The 20,455-nt window shown below is 42.6% G+C and overlaps 1 long non-coding RNA gene across 1 annotated transcript in view; it reads left to right on the top strand.

Moving 5' to 3' along the window:
• LOC135420129 (uncharacterized) overlaps positions 1-690 on the top strand; it is a 44,880-nt gene extending 44,190 nt beyond the window's left edge. Inside the window, exon 4 of the long non-coding RNA XR_010433373.1 lies at positions 573-690. This is a non-coding gene — a long non-coding RNA (uncharacterized LOC135420129). The remainder of the gene's footprint in view (positions 1-572) is intronic.
• The last annotated feature ends 19,765 nt before the right edge of the window (positions 691-20,455 follow it).

Below are 20,455 nucleotides of genomic sequence, written 5' to 3'. Positions count from 1 at the left end.
AATTAAGTGGTTTTTTTGCTCATTACTGGGAAACATCCTAAAGTCAAACATATACATTCACAGTCTGTGTGCTTTAGCAATGCTTTTATAGCTGACAGAAACACACCAAACTACTTCTAAGCTCATGTTACTTATGATGGCACAAAGGAGGACGTTCTCCTCCATATCATTCTGTGTAATAATTCAATTATAAATTATAAAATGAACAGCATCAACATGCCCGCTAAATTTATCTATATAGCACTTTTACATATCGCTATGTAAAAGGAAAAAAATCAACTTTTCTAGCTATCTTAGTTTGAACACACTCTGAAAACACGAGCTTGAGGCTCAGCTTTTATCTGTTCTTCAGAGATCTCTGGCTTGACTCTTGAACTGCTGCTCACTGCCATTCAGTCAAGGGGCACTGTTTCTCCTGACTGCCATGGGAACAGGATTGGGCCATTAATGTGTATTTGACACAGAAAAGCAGACTAATTGAAGTCCAAATGGTTTTAGAGGTCTAGTTAGGTTGATTTTAATGAGGATTTTTAAAGCTGTCATACTTCTCACGGATTTTTTTTCTCTGGCAGTTTTTTCCTCAGCAGTGATGGGAGTTAGAGAGTATTCAACCAGCCTTTTGTGTTTTCTCAATACCATAGAATCCGTGCAGCTCACAAATTCTAAAAATAAATACAAATGAAAGCCAAACCCTTTCTCTTTCAGTTCTTTAATCACATCCCTCCACGAGTAGGGAGTGCACTTTGCCCAAGTGAATTTTCCTCCACTCTAAACTCCATGAAAAGCAAACATTAATGGAGATGCAATCTCATGGCAGGGGGAGCTCACTTTGAAATTCAAGTGACTATACATGGAATGTTTTTCAGATCTATTTTGCAGTAGCAATGAAGCTCTCAAATGGCATCAATGGTACCTGTTCAATAACTGAAATTGCAGAGGCCAAATTCTCTATTCTGACAATTGCAAAATTAACTCGTGTCACTGTTTCAAGAGGGTGTTTACCCCCGGGAAGGGAGCTGAGCCAGGTATGGGCATCCTGGCCCACCTTTCATTTAGCTGTATGTATTAGTTTGATTAAAGTTAATAAAGCAAGGAGAGATTTAGCAAATGGAACTAATGTTCAGAGATAATTTCGGTCGGAATGAATGAACAAGAGACGCGGAGAAGTAATTACAGGAATTTGCTGGAGACCTCTGGGGCGAGATGCACATGACCACAGCACACAATGAGAGACTAAACACAGTAATGGGATACTTCAATTATCCAGGAGTAAATTGGGAACAGCCTGTGGTAATGTTGCAACTCTGTTTATAACGCTGCAGAGCATTTTTAGAGGAGCAGCTGGGGAAAAATATGAGAGCTAAGTGGTGTTAAGGCATCTCACAACTGGAGCAGCTCCTTTGGATGACCAAACAAGGTATCACCCAACTCATCCAGTCATGGATGCACTGAAGAGAACTATGGAGCAGACTCACAGAACCCTTAAGGTCAGAAAAGACCTCCAAGATCATCGAGTCCAAGCTTTGGCCCATCACCACCTCGTCACCCAGACCAGAGCACCAAACACCACGTCCAGTCTTCGAGGACGTGCTGCACCTTATATAGTTACACTTCATTTTATTTAATTTTATTTGATTTTCTAGAGCATTTAATTTATTTGATTTTCTTCTAGAGCAATTTTTAGAAAGAAAAACTAATAATAAACTGAAGGGTTTAAAACCACGCAGCAACTTTTTAGCACTTTACTCCTCTCCGGCTGCTCTTGGTTACAACACTTGTTTGCTCTGATGAACTCTGACTTTGAAAGACTCTGACAGGACTTAGCTGCACTCTTTTAATCTAAGAGTATAACCTGTAATCAATAAGCAAGGCTTTTAAAAATCATCAATAATTTATTCAAAATTATTCCGTTTTTCAGCCTTCCAGGAACCGCTTGCGAGTCAACGCAATTCCAGCATAAATAACACGTTAATTTTCCCCTTCCCTGGTGACAACGTTGTTGCAGCAATAGGAATTAATCCTGGAAAGCTACAATTCATTGTGCCATATAAAATAGGAGAAGCCTGGTAGGCTCTGTGTGGTGTCGTCGCGTTTGTGCCGGTTTGAAGCGAAGCGGTTTCTGGGGCAGATCTAAAGTGCAGCCAGCAGGTCTCAGCACATCCATGTGGATTGCCTGGAGGAAAGCTCTCCCTGCACATTTTGCAGATCCTGAGCTGTGGAAAATGCTGCTCTCATCTGGATTGTGTGAAACTGTGGGCACTGAGCTTTCTGCGTGGTTCCTGTCCAGATGTGCCCAATCTATAATTCAAGGTTGTTTCCTCGACAGCCACACTCAGTAAACTCATCCTAAAATCAGGGATTCAGCTCAGTCCTTCCTTTATTCCTTCTATCCTTCCTTCCATCCTTATTTCACTCTTTCATTTCACTCTTTTACCTGCACTGACAGAAATTCAGAGTATTTTTATACCTTAAAGAAAACTGTGTTTCCACTCTGTGCTTCCAATGTGATATGGTTAATTTTCAAAGCACAATCAAGCTGCACCCATAACAAGGATTCCCTGCAAATTTCCTGGGGGGGGGGGGAATTTCTGTAGATCCAGCAGGATTTAGGTGGATTCATTTGTCTGGCTGACATTTCAAATAGATGTATAAGCAGGTATCGTGGGGCTGCTATTGCAACAAGCCTGAAAAAAATCTATTCTGGGCTTAGTAGAAACCTGATAAAAAATAGAAGGGAACAACCTGACAGGATGAACACACACGGAAGGTGACACCCTTAACAGAGCTGAGCATTAAAAGCACAGAATTCCTGAATTTGTTGCTGTGGATGTTGATGTGATAAATGTCATGGTCACTAGGGTAGTGCCCTCAGTAGGAAGCTTCTTACTGCTGCCTCTATTTGCAGCCCTGGAACTGGCCTTGTTTGATGCCATTTTACCTCAAGACTGGATTTCCTCCCTACCCTTCAGCTAAGCTTAAAAATATATTGTTGGATCACAGAATTTTGGGGCAGTTACAACTCCTGAGAACACTGCAGGACATCACCCTCCATTTGGTGCTGCTGAGCCTCAGGGAAGAGCTGAAATGCCACTTCCTCTGGTGAGAGAGCTGAAACTCCTCTGCCTATCCTTGCATTTCTCATTGGATTACCCTTCAGCTAGTCTTAAAAACATATTGTTGGATCATAGAATTTTGGGACAATTACAACTTCTGAGCACGTTCTGCAGGATGTGGCCCTCGGTTTGGTGCTGCTGAGCCTCAGGGAAGAACTGAAATGCCACTTCCTCTGGTGAGAGAGCTGAGACTCCTCTGCCCATCCTGCTGGATACTTGGGGGATTGGTGCTTGGGTTTATTCTTGTTTTGCTGTTAATGAAGGATTAACATGTATGAAACCTCTAATGCTCCTTGCAGGGCTTGAGCTCGCTGAACACCTGCAAAGCCCGACCTGTGTAAGCAGCTTACACACGGATACTCCCCGTGTAACATTCCACACCACTAAATCACCTGAAGGACACAGATCAGGAGCCTTTAGTGCTCAACACATAAAATACTAGACAAAAATGAGCACATAAAACAATACCTGCAAGTTTTCATTTCCCGGTGGCTGCAATGAGAACACTGCTACGTGGAAAAGGTAATTTTTGGGGGGGTTTAGCTCACTGTTGTCTCCTTGTTTGGTTTCAACCTGCAAGACTTCCCATCAGGTTCTCTCCATTATTCTCTCTCTTGTGTGGCTCACACAATTAAGTGACAAAGCCATGTTTTTGACATCTATCTGATTTCCATGACAACAGATTATGGAACCAGGTGTAGCGAGCATGTGAGACGAAACCTGAGAAAAATGATGAAGCTAAATCAAGATTTAATCAGTATGAAGGACAGCAACAAAGGGTGGGAAGGACAGACATAACAAAGGTATTTCCTTTATGGGAGGAATTTATATTTCTGTTTCCTTTCTGCTATCCAAATATTATAGGATGTAAGAGTGACTCATTAGGGAAAGGTAACATCAGTAGACTTTAAAAAGAAAAGAGCTCTGGTCCAGATTCTGGCCCTCATCTAACAAATGTGGGTCCTTCCCTGCAGGAAGGAGAGGGTGATGATGATGACACTCCAAGCTGATCAACACCAGAACACCGTGCCCACATGCCAACCATTAATACCATTCCTTCTTCCTCTTCCTCTTGCAAAAACAGGACCTGTAAGGAAAGATGGAAGGACTGTGAGCTATTTTGTCAGGATTAAGTTTCAAAAACCTAAAAGGTCACTTCCTGGAAGAGGTTAGGATACTTTCCCCTCCTGCTGTGCATTGGACAAAGCAGTGGCAAATCCAGGTTGCAATGAGAGACGCTTGAGTTTTTAAGGAAAAAAAAAAAAAGAAAGTTTTAAAAAAAACCACTTCATTTTTTTGGAAAGGTGATTGTTGGAAAAAAAAAATGCCAAGGGAATCTGTGAACTCTACATAACAAAAAGTAAGAAGAGGTCAGAGAAGCATCTGCCCAGCAAGGTCCAGGGAGAGCTGGAGAATGGGAAAGAATCTTCCAGTCTTTCTGTGTCTCTCCAAGCCCAGTTTTCTGCCGTATTCAGACCACAAACACTGAAAACTCCCCAGTTCTTTAGCTTGTGATTTCAGCTTCAGTAGTTTGCTCGTACCACTGGCTTAAGTTCATAAACTATGTCATAACAGGCTAAGCTGGACATCTTGAAGGACTGCCAAAAAAAGGACAAGCAAAGAAAATAACTGTAATCCACAGTATTTTCAAAAGAAGAGGCATAAATAAGTTTTAAAGCCATGAGTGCATAGAGAAAGAAACCATGGGAAGAGAGCTGAGTGAGTGAGCAAAGAACTGGTATTTAGAGTCTGTGTTAGTATTCCAAGGGCAGACAGTGAATAATAAGGGGGAGACTGATGTCTGATTTTCAAGGGATAACTTACATGCATTTTAGTGAAGTAATTCTGAATATACTTGGATTCCCTTCAGAAATTTTCTCTCTGCAGGTGAGGGGGTCTCTGAGCAGGACTGGAAAGCAGCTCTTGCAGGTGTAATTCACTGGCTTGACTTGCAGTGGGAACTGGGAGAGCAGTCAGGGAGAAATGCATGTGAATTTTGGAACATTTGTCAGTAGTGTTGGAAGTTCAATTTGGCACAGGCAGGGGCATAATAACGCTGGAGTTACTTTGGGGCCTCTCCATGTTGCAATATAAATCTTACAGTAGCTCAATTTGTGTTCATTTTATGGGTGAAACATTAATAGATTTTTAATATACTGGCCGTAGATAAAATGAACTTCAGCAACATCCAAAAGAAAAATGGACTTTGCCCAATGCACAGGGAAATGCACTTATGGCATTTTACACCTCTCTGGTAAGTTGTGGGGGAGGTCAGGATGGGTGAAACACAGGTTACATGGCCTTGAAGATTTGTTAGCTGGAGTAAATAATTGTTATGGCACTGGAGAGCACAAAATGCAGGTTTATGGGCAGCAGCTGAACCACTACAGGGCTTCCAGAGCTGGTGAAAACCAGCCTACACTGACTAGAGTAATTCTATATCTAGATTTCAATCAGGTTTAATTCCAAATCCAGGATACTCTTTGCTGTGTTATTGTTATAACTGACTGGGAAGTTACAGCACCAGCTGAGTGCACTCTTCTTTATTTTTTAACTTTAATATTCACAGTATTGGAGATGGTGAATGACCCACCTGGAACCTCTTTTAAATGTTGTACATTGACAGTCAACTGACTGATGTGGACTTTTCCTCTGTAGGGAGAGGTTTGTTCATCTACTATGAAAATCTATAATATGAGGAGGGCAAAATTAGGGGTAAAAATCTGAATATTGAAGCACTGGAGCTGAGCAGTTTCCATGAACAGGGCTGTCAGTCAGCTGAGCTCTAGACATGGTCTGGATAAAAAAAAAGGGTTTGCTCTATGTTTCCTCTTCTGTGGTCGCCACCATTGTGCTTATAAATATTTTACATTTTTTTGTCTGCAAGCTTGGTTTATATATTTGCCCAAGAGTGAGTGCAATCAACTCTTCATCACGAGGATTAATGCTGAAATATTAAAATGCTGAGATTCTCTTCTCTGACCACTGTCAGTGGTCTGCTCCTGCCTGTGCCAGAGGAGGAACAGCCTCTCACAGCAGCAAATCCATCCCGTGGTGTTAACACTAAACTCCAGCCTTATTTTGGGTAGCTGGTGTTTTACATGCAAACTGCCTCACAAATGTTATATGGAGTTATAAAGTTAATATAAAAAGCAGATGGAGAGAAATTAAAAGAGATAGTCAGGGGAGAAGAGATGAGATATAAAAATAGATGGAACTGGTGAAGCATGGAAGTTGCAGAAAAGCTGTTCCAGATGCCAGGAGCTACTCCAGAGAGAAGTCTCATCCCAGCAACGGGGTGTGGTAGGAAAGTACACTGAGCACTTGGAGGGACAAAGGGAAGATTATGCAGAAAGCCCTTAATGTTTGCCTCCAAAAACAACCAAATGCTATTTTGAATTCTCATTTCTTGTGAATTATGTCACAGACAATATTTACCCTCAGTATCAGCAAAATTTCGCACCTTGTTTGTTAATATTCTGTCTAGACAATATAGAAAGATCTTTGTCATTTTAAGCCAGTGAGCAAAAACTAGAGTGTTTGTACATGTGTTGAGAGACTCCTACTTCACTCTGCATCCAGAGGAACTCTGAAAGTTTGCTTGGTTTATGAAAGGTCTTAGCACACACCCAAATTTATCTCATAATCCATTTATTTGGCCAACTCTGGCATTCAAATAGTGTGGATGCCACAATTCCTGATTTACACTGTGCTGAACAGCAGCTCCTCCTGTATGAAACCCTCTCACTGCAGAACTTCAGGGTGGAAAAATATGACTCTGTTTTCATACAAATATTAATTACCTTATACTTTTTTTTTCTATTTGATACAATGCTGTCTAAAGCAAAGCCATCTGAAGAGGTAAATCCATAAACCCACAGGGAACAAAGCCTGAAATTATAGATATATGTGTGTGTATGTATATCTATATATATATATATGTATAAGCACATTTCCAATCCTCCTCTCTCACATAAGCAGTTAATAAGGGTAGAGCAGGAAAAAGTGTCATTTTGTTATAACCTGGTTGATGTCACTGATGAATACAACTTTATTAGAAGAAGCAGATGTTGTCTTAAACCCTCGAGGTATCTCTGATAAGGAGCTTTGCCTTTCCGAATTTGCTGACAAATATTATCTGATATTTCAATCTCACTATCACTCCACCAAACAGCCTCTCTCCCTCTCAGACATTAAGTCATTAGTCTTTGCAGTGTTGCTCGTGCTCTCAGGACTGTCCTTGTCACCACATGAGCCAAGCCAACCTTATCTGCTCCACAAACACTTTTACATGGATAATCTGTGTTTTGTCTCTCATTCAAGTGTTTGCAACCTTCGAGGCAACACACAGGGGTTGCTGGCAAGAGAGAATCCCAGAGTTGTTTGGGTTGGGAAGGACCTTAAACATTATCCAATTCAAACCCCCTGCATGGGCAGGGACACCTTCCACCAGCCCAGGTTGCTCCAGCCTGGCCTTGGACACTCCCAGGGATCCAGGGGCAGCCACAGCTTCTCTGGGGAACCTGTGCCAGGGCCTCCCCACCCTCCCAGGGAAGGATTCCTTCCCAATATCCCATCTAAACTTACTCTTTTCCAGCTTAAGGCCATTCCCCTTGTCCTGTCCCTCCACGTCTTTGAAAAGCGGAGAGAACGACTTTGTGAAAAGTCTCCCTCCAGCCTTCCAGTAATCCCCCTTTATGTACTGGAAGGCAGAAATCCTGACTGGAATGGTTCATTTCTAGGCTGGAATGTGTTCCATTCCTTGGGAGCCAAATGGTTTCCCAGAAGATTTAGGCTGGAGAGGCTCCCTGGAGCAGCCTCCCCATCGATACCACGCTCAGACGAAGTAAGAACATAGCAATTAGATGACATTTGTGGCCATTACCATCAAAGAACAGTATATTAATGATGTTATACAGAACCATTTCCCAGTATTTCCTCAGAAACTCTTGTTGGGTCTGCCCATAAATGTCTCATAAAAGCTATAAATATTCAAGAAAGGAAGGCAGTTACATATAAAGACCTCTAATAGGCACTATGAATGAATTCTGAACCATATAATAGCCAGGCACCTGTGAAAAATGGGGAGAGGATGAGATCTATACATTATATATGAGGCACTTTGCTACAGCTGTGAAGGTTTCAAGTTATTCAGCGAAGCTGCAAAATTAAAACAAGAGAATATAACACAAATGTCATTTGAATTATGTCTTGTGTGGTGTTGCTTCTTACTCAGCCATCATTATAATAATTAGTTTTACACAAAATAGGATTTATAAAAGCTCATAAATTCAAGTTATATGCAAATTCACATTTCTGGGAGTTATTTAACTTTCTACAAGCTGCTGAAATGTTTTTGTGACCAAAGTAAATGAATAATTCCAAACAAGTGCAACAGACAGAACTGGACACTGATGTCAGACAGTGACAGAGATGTCACTGAGAAATATTTTGGTTTTGTTGTGTATATCTTGAATATACAGCCAATAAAGCAGGGCAAAATTAATACTTTAAAATTGTACTGAACTTTTAGGTTTTCTCTCTTCTTTCTCCCTTTGGTCTTTTTCTTTTAATCAGTAGGAGAAGCAAAACTTGCTGCAGGTCCTTGGCTTACAGTGACACCTATAAGAATTTGTCATGAGCACTGAGGAAAGCAATCTGGAGCTGCAAAACACATCAGAAGGGTCTGGGGTTGGGTGGAGCCATCTGACATTTCCTCAGGTTCACAGGAGGCTGGTCCAGAGGGCCTGAACCCACAAGAGCCTTTCTGAGGGTCATGGACCAAGATCTGGCACCTTCCCTCCTGACTGTTCTCAGCACAAGAGAGGGAGCCCCTGGCACCCCTGTGCTCCAGGAATGGTGTTAAACAAGCAAAGGGATGCCCAGAGATCATCCATCCATGCCCAGCTCAGGAGTGAAGGCACCTGAACCATCCCACCACCACACAGGAGGCAGGTCTGGAATCTCTGTGCTTTATTCTGCAAAATATGCCTGGAAAGCAAAAAAAAAAAAAAAAGGACTGCATTTCTCTCTTTTATCTCACAGTTCTGCCTTAGCTAGGCTGAGAAAATGACTGGTGGCTGGGAAAAGCAGCTATGAGAAAGTCTGTTCTCAACTCCACAACAGGAGTCCACTGCTGAGAACAAAATTCCAAAATAAAATCAGAGAAGCAGCGGAAGATTTCGTGTCTCTCTGACCATTTCTGCTAAAGCCTGACATGGCAGCTCTTTAAGGTGCTTCAGTCACTCCTGTTCCTTGGGAGGCTTGAGGAACTTGAGGTGTCTTTGTCTTTGTACCAAAAGGGAGGTTCCTTCCCTGCACAGCAGCTTTAGAGCTGTGTGATACACAACCCCCCCTTCCCTCTGTGTGACAGGTGCCTGTCTTTTCAGAGACACCATCCCTGTGATTCCTGTTGAAGAAATCCTTGTGCAAAACTCTCACTCCACCTGAGCATTGATTGAGTGGAAGAAAAGCTCCATCTCTGCCTGAGCACCTTCAGCATCAACGAGAAGTCCCAGCACTTACCACAGAGCCTTCCACTTCCTGAAAACAGCTGGAATGGTCTTACTGCCTTGTGTTTTCAGCCTTTTTCAGCCTGGTGGTTTGTGATTTTCCAGGGAAGAGATGGATATCACATTTATATGCTTTGGAGGTTTAAGAAAACCGTGTAGCAGCACTGGGAAACATGTGCCACAACTAGAGGTCACAGGCATCAGTGTGTGCCTGAATCCTACCTAATGAGGGACTCTTCTTGCAAAATAAATAATTAATGAGTGCTTTTACTGAAGACAAATGCCATTCTAATCTTCAGGCACTGAAGCTGAAAAACCTACAGAAGAGGGAATGAGCACAGCATTGTTAAAAACGTCCTTTAAAATACCTATCGTGGGGAGTAACAGCTGTATGCAAACAGTCCTTGACTTTTGGGTTGTTAAGATACTTTCCAAACTATCACCTTCTGGGAATGAAGCATTTTCCTTCATTAATGCAGCACTCTCTGGGTCTGCACACTCACAAGTTACCTGCAAAAACTGCCTCTGACCAGGAAAAAAGTTTTCATTTTCAGAGCACCTGAATAATTTCCCCAGTTTGGCTTTTCCAGGTGCCTCAGCGACTCAGAGTGGCCCCTTAGGTGTTCTTGTTCTCTTCTTTCTTGATAGATTATTCATCTGTCTTCCTCCAAATCTAAGCAGAAAGACAAGCTGCAGTAAAACCTGTTGCCACCAGACTCTCCTTCAACCACGGAATTCCCTCCAGGGACAATCCCCTCTGGAGAATGGAATAAAAAAAAAAAAAAACACAAAATATGAATATTTATCCCTACGGCTCTGCAGCAGGAAGAATTTCCATCCCTTTTTCTGTGTCTTTAACTGCAGCAAAAAGGGGCCAAAAATTTCTTTCTCATGATAATGGGAAGAAAATACAAGCACTAAAGTACTTGTGGAAGTCCTTGGGATTCATCCCAAGGTGCAGAAACGCTGGGAAAACTCACTGTGGGTTTCTTGGGGTGGCAACTGGTGTTAGACCCCCCGCTTGGGACATCACCAGCACTGCAAGGAGCAGGATAAAGCCCTGGCTTGGTGCAAATCAGCCTAAATATATCAAATTTTGTTCCCTGAGGCTGAGGATCCAGCTCTGTGTGTTAAAGACTGGCCATGGGAAGGTTTGCCAAGGCTGTGGAGACACATGGCCACGGTTTGGAGCAAAGGAGGAATAGGAAGAGAACGGAGTTAATTTTAAAATTTATGGGAGTCCTTTATCATTCAAACTCCAATGGAAATGATCACCTGGAAGATGATAACCCTCAGACAGAAGCCCAGGCATGGACTGGCTCTTAATCGCTCTCAAAATCGATATAAAATACAGAAGAGGAGCTCCAACATTAAAAATAAAAAGCTTCATAAGAGACTCATCCGTAAGAATTTTTTGGCTTCGAAGTGAGGGAGACATTTCACGTGTCAAAAACTCTCCAGTGGCAGCAATCTTTAAGGAAGGGATTATTCCATGCATGTGGTTGTGCATCACCTACTGAAGGGAAGACCAAAGCTATAATTAGCCCTCTCTCCGTGCCATCATGTTAAGTATCTTTGGATAATTGTTGCAACCCACATGGTTGTCCATATGTTTTGCTGTGAAGGATGATTAATTCTCCTCTTCTTCACTACAATATGTGCTTTATGCAGGGGAATATATCTTTAGGAGCAGGAAAATTCCTGTGTAACAGGAAAATAAAGCTCCTAATCCTGCCCTTCCCCCGGGGCAAGTTCAGCCCAGTCAATGCCATCGAGGTTTTAGTTTCCTTGAGTTGTTTATAGTGACAGGAGGACCCCAAAATCTGCCATCCGTCCAGGCAGCAGAACCAGTGCTTTTAGGAGTTTTCAATAGGCATTGTTTTTAATGCCTGTTTTTTTTCCCTCCTGCATTAATGCATTTTTGAAGAGGGGACAACATCCCCTAATTGTTGTGTGCACTCCTCAGGGGCTGCACTCCCAGCCTGGCAAAGAACTGGCACAACTCTGCCAAAAATCTCTGAGAATTAGGAATTGTGGATGTGGGGGGAAAAGACTACCAGTTTTCTTTAAGGAGGTGGACACAGCATTTTGTAATTTATTTTATTAAGGCGTCAAAAGTTGTATTTGCTTCTCAATAATGCACAAAACATTTGGTTAAACCCTCAGCCTCTTGATTTCGGGTGTCAATTCTGCCAATTCCCTGACCAACCTACCTCCCCACCTGCCCCAATGTTTTACCAGCAGGGAAAACAGCTAAAAATTGCAGTTATTAGTCGCTATTCTCCCCTTCTTCTGAGTCATTAACATCAATTACTAACCACTGCATTGTCAATTAAGACTATCACTTGCTGCTATTCACTGCTAATGCGCTAATTGTCATCAATTTACTGCCTCAATTATGTGGTCATATACTCGCCTCGAGGTACACCGATGTGATATAAGGATCTGGAGGAGAAACATGCTTTCTCAGGGATTTTAATGCAAGAAAAGAAACCTGGAGTGAGCCTGAACATGCTGGATGTAGTTGCAGTTTCCTAGTGAAAAATTATTCTAACAGACAGATGATGGTAAGGAGGAAAAAAAAGGCATTTAAACTGAGTATTTCACAGGGTTCTTTTTTATTCTTGACCCTCCCACTGAAAAAATGATGCTGTTTCACCTGGAATAGATCCATGGATCTTGTTCACTCTGTAATCATGTATATATTTTTGCCTAATTATATCTGATTGCTTGCTGCATGTTGTACTTTCTAATGAGCACTGAATTATTAATCTGCTGCCTAGTCTTTCCCAGCATACAAAAGGGAGAGATGTCTGGTGTCATTGAAGCACAGTCTATTGTGTTCCCTTCAAGCAGCAGCAAACTTTAGGATTCAGCAGTGTGCCAGATTCTTACTACAGACACAAGCAAGTTCTCTTTGACAGGTTTTAAATAATATGTTTTTGGTGTGCTTTATCTGACACTAAGCTGCCCTGAAAATAGGAGAGTAAGTCTGCCAGCGAGAACAAAATCAGACAAACTCATAAAAAAAAATATATATATATCTCCTGCCTCTATTTTTCAGTCCTTAGGCAAATAACCTTGTAGGCTACATGGAATAATGGAACAGTTTGGTTTCTCTTCTGTGGTTGCTCAGCAATGCAAGGAAACAAAGCAGAGATGCTTATCCAGAGCAAGGGGCCAGAGAAAATAATGTGGCCTTTTCCCAGGAAAGGAACAAGGATTTTTCACCTGCTGTTGTGATGAACACTTGATTTCCATGGGCCATATTTATTTATGAGTGGGAATTGGAGGGGGAATCCTAATCCAAATAATTTCAGTGCCCCTGGCACAGGTTGCCCAGAGAAGCTGTGGCTGCCCCATCCCTGGAAGTGTCCAAGGCCAGGTTGGACGGGGTTTGGAGCAACCTGGGCTGGTGGAAGGTGTCCCTGCCAGGGCAGGGGGTGGCACTGGGTGGGCTTTAAGTTGCCTTCCAACCCAACCCATTCCATGATGATTCCATGAGATGATCCTCATAAACCTTCTCTTTGGCAGGTGAATGCTGTGCTGCTGATCCCTCCCAGCCCCCAGCAGTGATAGAGGGAACCCCCCCTGTGTGCAGGTAGGTCCAGAGGAGGGCTCTGGGAGGGAGGGATGGAGAGGGGACACACCAAATGCACACTTTGAGCTGAAACACTTTTTAAACCGTTTTCCACGGAGGTCAGTGTCTTTAAACTGAGGTTGATGCTTATCTTGGGCAGGCTTTGCAAAGACTGATGGCAGGTTGTTGTTAAGCAGGTTCTTATTAGCTGTGGAAAACCTCTTTATCTCCCTCATTACCGTCGGTTGCTGGGATGGACCTGCCATTGCTGGCTGGATTTCAGCTCAGCTCTGGTGCATCTCTCTGGCTCTTGGCTCGTGTCAGGCTGGGCAGGGTGGTGTGTGCATATCCAACCTCCATCTCAGCTGGTATTTTAGTATAAAAGACACATGTGTGAGCTTTGGGGTTGGATTTTTTAAGCTTTTATTGGCTCTCTAAACCTCTTTTCTCAACACATTGCTGGTGCAGACAATATAAATGGCTGCTTTGGAACTTGGCATCATTGCTTTCTGTTGACTTGTCCCATTCTTATGCTAAAGCTGCTTTTCATCTGCAAAGGTGTTCCAGGTTCAGTGCATTAATTTAGATGGTGACAAAAAGGAATGAAACCAGTATAATAAATTGCTATTTCTGTTTGTTTGAGAGGTTTTTAGATCAGCTTGAGGAAAGTTTGAGGAAAAGAGTGAGCAGTTTCAAATATTTGATAACTCTTGGGTTAAACACTGCTTGGGCTCCATCACTACTGAAACAAGGGCTTTGTTGAAACTGAGGAGCATAAATTTTGGTTTATTTTTCTCCATATCCGGGGGTATTTTGGTTTGGTTTTGGGGTTTGTTTTTTTTTTTTGCTTATTTGTTCTCATATCTCTGTTCTTGGATCAAATCTTCTGGAAAAGAACAACCCAGTAGAGGCTGCAGGTTCTGTATATTTTAATTGCTGCTTGTTGTTGAGCTGATTTTAATATAACAATTCCTATTTTTTCCCCAATATGCTTTCTATGTAAAGAGGGTTGAAATGTGATTCAGGAGTTCAGTCAACTGGGAGGAGGAGGAGGAGGAGGAGGAGGGAAGCAGTGAATAATAAGGTGGGAATGAGTCTCATGGTGGAGCCACTGGGTAGGAGGGAGCAGTTCCATGAAGGGCAGCAATCCCTAATTCCACTCCTCCTTTTCTGCCCATACACACCCACCCCTCTGCCCATGCAGCCCAGTCAGACAGTGCTGAGAAAGCTGTTAATTCCAGACTTGGAATGTTCTTGTATCCACGTGGTGTGGTCGTGATGCAAGCTGGGACATCAAAGCAGGCTCTGACCCCCCCTGAAAATGTAATATCCAGACACAGCTCAGCAAGCCAAAGCAGCTCAGCTATGCACAGCCAAAGGAAACTTTCTGGATCTTTAAAAAGAATGTAAAGACACATTTTGTTGAGGTATAAATATTTCCCAAACTCCCTAAAACTTCATTTCTGTGGTTTCCACTCTCATTTTCTGGCCCTGCTGGGTTCACAACCATAGAGTCATGGAATGGTTTGGGTTGGAAGGGACTTTAAAGATCTTCTTGTTCCACTCTTTGCCATGGGCAGGGACACCTTCCACCAGCCCAGGCTGCTCCAAGCCCCGTCCAACCTGGCCTTGGACACTCCCAGGGATGGGGCAGCCACAGCTTCTCTGGGCACCCTGTGCCAGGGCCTCCCCACCCTCCCAGGGAAGAATTCCTTCCTGATACTTGCCAAGCCTTGGTGCCTGAATGGAGGGAATTGCAGCCCAGGGGAGGGGTTTGGGTGTGTTTCCATGTGACAAGTCTGAAGACTAATGGATTTCTTCTGATCTCACTCTCCCTGCTGAACAGTCCTGCTCCAGGTGTAAAACCCCACAGATCTTTGCCTTTCCATCCTGTTTGATGCAGGTCCCCACCTGAATTCCAATTAACATGTTGATTTATTTTAACTGTTACTCTAAAAGTAGTGATCCTCCTTTATTAATGGCAGGGAAGGGGAGAAATAAACAGCCCATAAATCACATTTACATCAGATGCTCAGATGGAAACTGTTGGGTAGATCTCTAAGGACAAAGACAGAAGAGAGGGAATGTTGGTTATTGTGGTTGGGAAGTTACTTGAGATTGTTGGTTACTCCAGAAACATGAAGAATAAGAAATTGCCCAAGTGCAAGTTGGGTTTTGGTTTGGTTTGGAGTTTTTTTTGAGGGGGAGAACTTTTCTTCACCAAACAACCTGGTTTAGACCTAGAAGTTGTTTCGAAAACTTGGCTATCTCTTTTTTTTCTTCTTGAAAACTTCCATCCAGTTTTATTATTTGGGTAGGTAATACCACAAATACAGATGGCATTTACCCTTGCCTTGTTTCCTGCCAATCTGTTCTCTTTTCTGGGTTAATACCTTCTCCCACTCTGCTCTTCTATTTCAATATAGGGTTTAAAAATAAAATGGCAGATTTCTCTTTGCTTTTCCTCTCTCTTTCTTCACATTTATATTTTGACTTTGTTACCTTTGGCTCACCTCATCTGCCTACATGGAAAGCTTTTTTTGTTTGTTTGTCAGATTTTTCTCTCTAACTTTCCCTGGAACTCAGAGAAAGCTGTGGTTAAAGACCAACTTTCCTGCCTTTCAACCCAATTCACTTTTTCTTAACAAATTTTATTCTTCATAATTTTATAACTAATTTACATAGAGAAGACAAGTGAGGAGTTAAGGGAGAGAAAAACAGGAGGGTGGGGAAAAGAAAATCTGTGTTTTAGTTTCAGTTTCTGCCTAAAATCATGACATTGGGTCCGTTTTTTCTCTATTACAGTTGAAGGTATTGAATTTGGAGATTCATGCATGAAGTAAAAGTTGTCAGGAAAAAGTCACTTCAGTGAAATTCAAAGGCAGTTCTTACAAGGTGGGGAGTGGGAGTGTCAGATTGAACTTTAATAGAATTTTTTTCCTTAAAAATCTTTAATTATAGTATTTCATTTAATAAAAAAAAAAACAAACACCAAATCACAAACATTTCAAGAAGGACTTTTACATTGTGAGCAATGTTTTCAAGTTTAGCCCTTTGAAAAGAGGAATGAAAGTCTTTTGTGTTCTTCCAAACATCAGACTTCATTTTGGAAGTACTCCAAAGGAAATCATTTAAGACTTTCAAACCAACTTATTTTATTTTCTTGTTCTAAAGCCATTTTTTAAGCCAGACTCACTTTTGAGCACCTTCGCTTTCCCTAATAACTGTCTTTTCGGGGGATTTGCCTCAAGTATAAAAAACAAAAAAATCAAATTATCCAGTTGCAGTCATGATGCTTCCCTGTCCCAATAACACAAAAATGCTCCTGCCAGCCCATCCTGTCATTTGCAAACTTTCTGTCACATTTTGTCACAGCAGGGATCAATATTTGCCACGGTGCCAACGCGGCAGCTCCAGATGGTGCCTCTTTGATTAGCGCCTGGCACGGAGGGAGGTGCCAAAACCAGCCCTGTGGTGCAGCTCCCACTGTCCCTCAGGGGAGACTGGTGTCGTGGAGCCCTACAAATGGATCTGGTCCCCTGTTAGAGTTGGTTGAAAAGGCAACCAGCACCTTTGCTGTGGGAGATTTGGGGTGGGACAACTCGCCTGGTGTCTCGGTGGGAGCTGGGTGGGTGTTTGGGTGCTTAACACCACTCCAACATTTTTGCAGGCTGATTAATCCACAAAAAGCTTGTAATTAGCTGAGTGTTTCCCTCTGGACTTCTTAGCATGTGTTGGTGTCTGGCTCTCTCTTTGCAGCATATGTTACCCATTTCCCAAATCTATTACAGCCCCATAAACGAGAACTTCCCCGGAGTCAGCGGCCGCTCCTTCACGTGAGCCTGGGCCCTGCTTGTCGTGCTGTTCATGACATTATGGGGGGCAAAATGCCATGGCAACACAATGCTGTGGGTAACAAAGTGCTGCACTGATTGCCAGATAACATGCACTAATTAAAGACAGCTCAACACTTTCATTTCTCGCTGCATTACGTGCAGAAAACCAGGAGGCAGCGGGTGCTTGTGGGGCAAGTTTGTCACTTGAGGAAACGTGTGCTGCTCGTTTTTAGAACCATTTCCTAGTGAACCCACCTTCCTGAGCACCCAAAATTAATCCTAAATGTTTCCTTTGCCCTAATGAATCCATTAGACCTTTATGTTTCTAATAAAGGTATCCTTGTGACCAGTAAAGAATTTATATTTTCAGCTGACACAAGGCCAGATTCTGAAGGCCAGATTTGGTTACTATGAGTGTTGGTTTGATTGAAATCCATTGACTTAAATTAATACTGAATTTCCAACTGTATCTGCTTTCTTGTCCTAAAACCACTTTGAAATCTGAGATGTTTCTCAGATTGTTCATGTTTGGGGTTTTTTTTATTGACAAGAAAAGAAGTCACTTTATGGCAATAAAAAGATTATTCCATTCCTTTGACCACTTCTATGACCTTGTGCTTTCCACTTCTGGAAAATTAGCCCAGGCTCTGGATATCTCTAACATGCCTTTGCTTTTTCTCCTTTATATGCCCTGTGATTCTCAGTAACATGCTGTGGTCAGGCTTGGCTTCCCAGGCAACCAGACACATCCAGCCACGATTTGCTCCCAGGAAGGACTTTTTCTGTCGGTCCCTCCTGGTATTCTGCTCCTCTCTCGTGCATCAGGATTTTCCTGCAAGCTGAGGACATGCTTTGAATGGGAACTTTCAGAGAAATGAGTTGAAAACAGTGGTTGATATGGTTGTGACCACAACCTGTCCCTTCTTACTGCTGCAACATCCTGCTGTGACACCTCTGTCACTCACACCTTACTTTTCCTTCTTAAGAAGATGCCAGACAGGCACAAATAGTCCAAACCAACAGCTGACTGCCTCACCTCCAAACATCTTGTAGAGCAGGGTATCCTGGGAGCTGTTCTCCCAAGGTTTAGCTCTTCCCAGGCAGAGGAAAGAGCTGCTGGTGGTTCTTTCAAACTGGAAGGCAGGATCTCACCAAATCATCATTTTACTCTGGAATTTTGTGGTTCTAGCCCTTGACTTTCCTAATTCTTTTAGTTACAAAGTGTTCTTTTACTTATAAAGTGTTTTTTACCTTATATTGTTTTGTATCCCATTCATATGTGGTTTTCCCCATAATTCATTACTGGCTTTCCACAGAGCAGTGGGCCAGTGGTCTGGGAAGCTGTGACCTCTGGAAATCCCTTGCAGGGAGATTATTCTGCACTAGTAATCTGGCAAGCAGTGCACACAGGGAAGTGCATCATCCCTGATGTATTAAAATGGTTTGACGCCATCATTTAAGCGACTGGATGTGCAGATATGGAAGAATACAGACAAAATTAAATTGTATAGATCATGATCAGCTCAGGGTTGATTAAATGAAATGAGAGTGCATTTCCTCTTTCATAGAGAAAGAGGCTTAACATTAAAAAAAAAACCCTAATCTTTTCGAAGATAAAGTTCATTAACACAATGATTATTCATTTGGCTTTTATAATGATACTGCTGCTTAATCACCAGAACATTGCTTCCTGTGCTCTAGGAGAACCAGCAGGAAACATCTGAAGAGACAGAGCTGGTGCTAATGCAGCAGCAGACAGAGTGGAAATCTCAGTGCTTTTCATTTTAAAAGTGCCATCCCATCCCTGCTCAGGTTTCTAAAGCCCTCCCCGTCGAACAGCACGAGCTTTAAACCCAACATTAAATTTATGCAGCAATGAAGCCTCAGGTTTCCTGTTTCTACACAGTTAACATCTAAGTTTCCTCCTGGGTCCACTTCCATTATTTATTATATTATTTTCCTGGAGCAGCACCCCAGAGGAGCATTGTAATCAGGAACTGAGCTTGTGTTGGGAGAAACACAGGATAGTCACTCCAGAGCTGGGATGGCCTCTTGAGTTTATAATCCTAATAAACAAGGCAAACAGTAATAGAGATAGATAAACAAATGCTGAAGGTAGTTGTCTGCTTAATGACTTCCTTCCACCGCAGTTTTGAATCCCCCCTTTGTGCTCCTGCACACTTCCAAGCAATTCTCCTGCACTCAACTGCCTGGATCAGCTTGAAACTCCAGTGTCAACCCCACATTCCCTTCCTTCACCTGCTGAATGTGTTTATTTGATCTTCCACTTAACCTTTGCTTATAATTCCTGTTCTTTGTCATTATTTCCTTTCATCTTTGACTCCTGGAAGCTCCTGATGGCCAGCCCATGACTGTCCCTCTGGCAGCAGGGTCAGGCTGGTCTCCAGCTGCCACTGCAGATGCCATGGAGCAACATCGCTTTCTCTTCTCCTCCCTGGCAATATTTTAGGGTAGGAATTGGAATAATTTAACCCTTCTCTCTTTTTCTGGAGTGTTTTTCCTCTAAGAAACAAGGTGGAGAGCGTGTGTGGGGAGTGCGTGGTGAAAGGAAGTAGTTGGGAGATGTCTCCAAAGAAAGAGGAAATATTTGGAAGGCAATCAGAGGGGATTTTAGGACCTGGTGATGTTGTAAATGCAGGGCAGAGGGATCTTTGCAGATAGTCACACAATGGCCATTTCTCCATAACAAAATTAAATGCAGCAGGAGTCAGCAAAGGCTTCCCCTCACCAGCAGAAGGGTTCATAAAACACCATGTTCTTCAGGCTGCTGCTCACAAGCATTTGTTTGCTTATTTTTACTGCTACAAGAAAGGGAAGTCTTATAAAGAACATCATTCTTCCTCACAAACACTCCATTGGGATGGGGGAACTGGAACACATCTGAGTAACACTCTGCACTTACTGGAAAGCCTGAAATCAAAGGGTCGCAGTCTGAGCCCACACGAGTTTAACAAAGCTGAGCTCTAACTCTCACTGAGCAGCCTTGCTGCAGCCCTGTGTGATCTGAGCAGGCTGACAGGCTGCCTTCTGCTCCTTCTCATCTTCTTCTTGGCAAGCAACAGCACACAAAACTCCCTTCTGCCCCTGATTAGTACAAAGAGTTTATACTGGGTTGCTCATTGTCAGCACTGCTCTGACACAGGATGTGACAGATAAAATTACCACAGAACAAACTCCTCTCCTTCTCCTTTCTCCGAGAATCTATTGGATGTAAGATGCTCAAGAGAGGATTAGAAAGTGGTTTGTTTTGCAAAAAAAAAAAATTCTTTTAGAATTCACATTCTGTTTGTGCCATCCACTCCTAATTCCAGGCTGTGTCCCTCCATGTTCTTGCTCCCTGGGGATAATTTTATGGCTGTAATCAGTAGGACAGTAAGTGCCTTTGGTTTTCCT

The sequence above is a fragment of the Pseudopipra pipra genome, chromosome 11 (assembly GCF_036250125.1).
Source record: "Pseudopipra pipra isolate bDixPip1 chromosome 11, bDixPip1.hap1, whole genome shotgun sequence".
In the NCBI taxonomy this organism is placed as follows: Eukaryota; Metazoa; Chordata; class Aves; order Passeriformes; family Pipridae; genus Pseudopipra; species Pseudopipra pipra.
The sequence above is the reverse complement of the archived record's forward strand: the minus strand, read 5'-3'. Positions and strand labels throughout refer to the sequence as shown.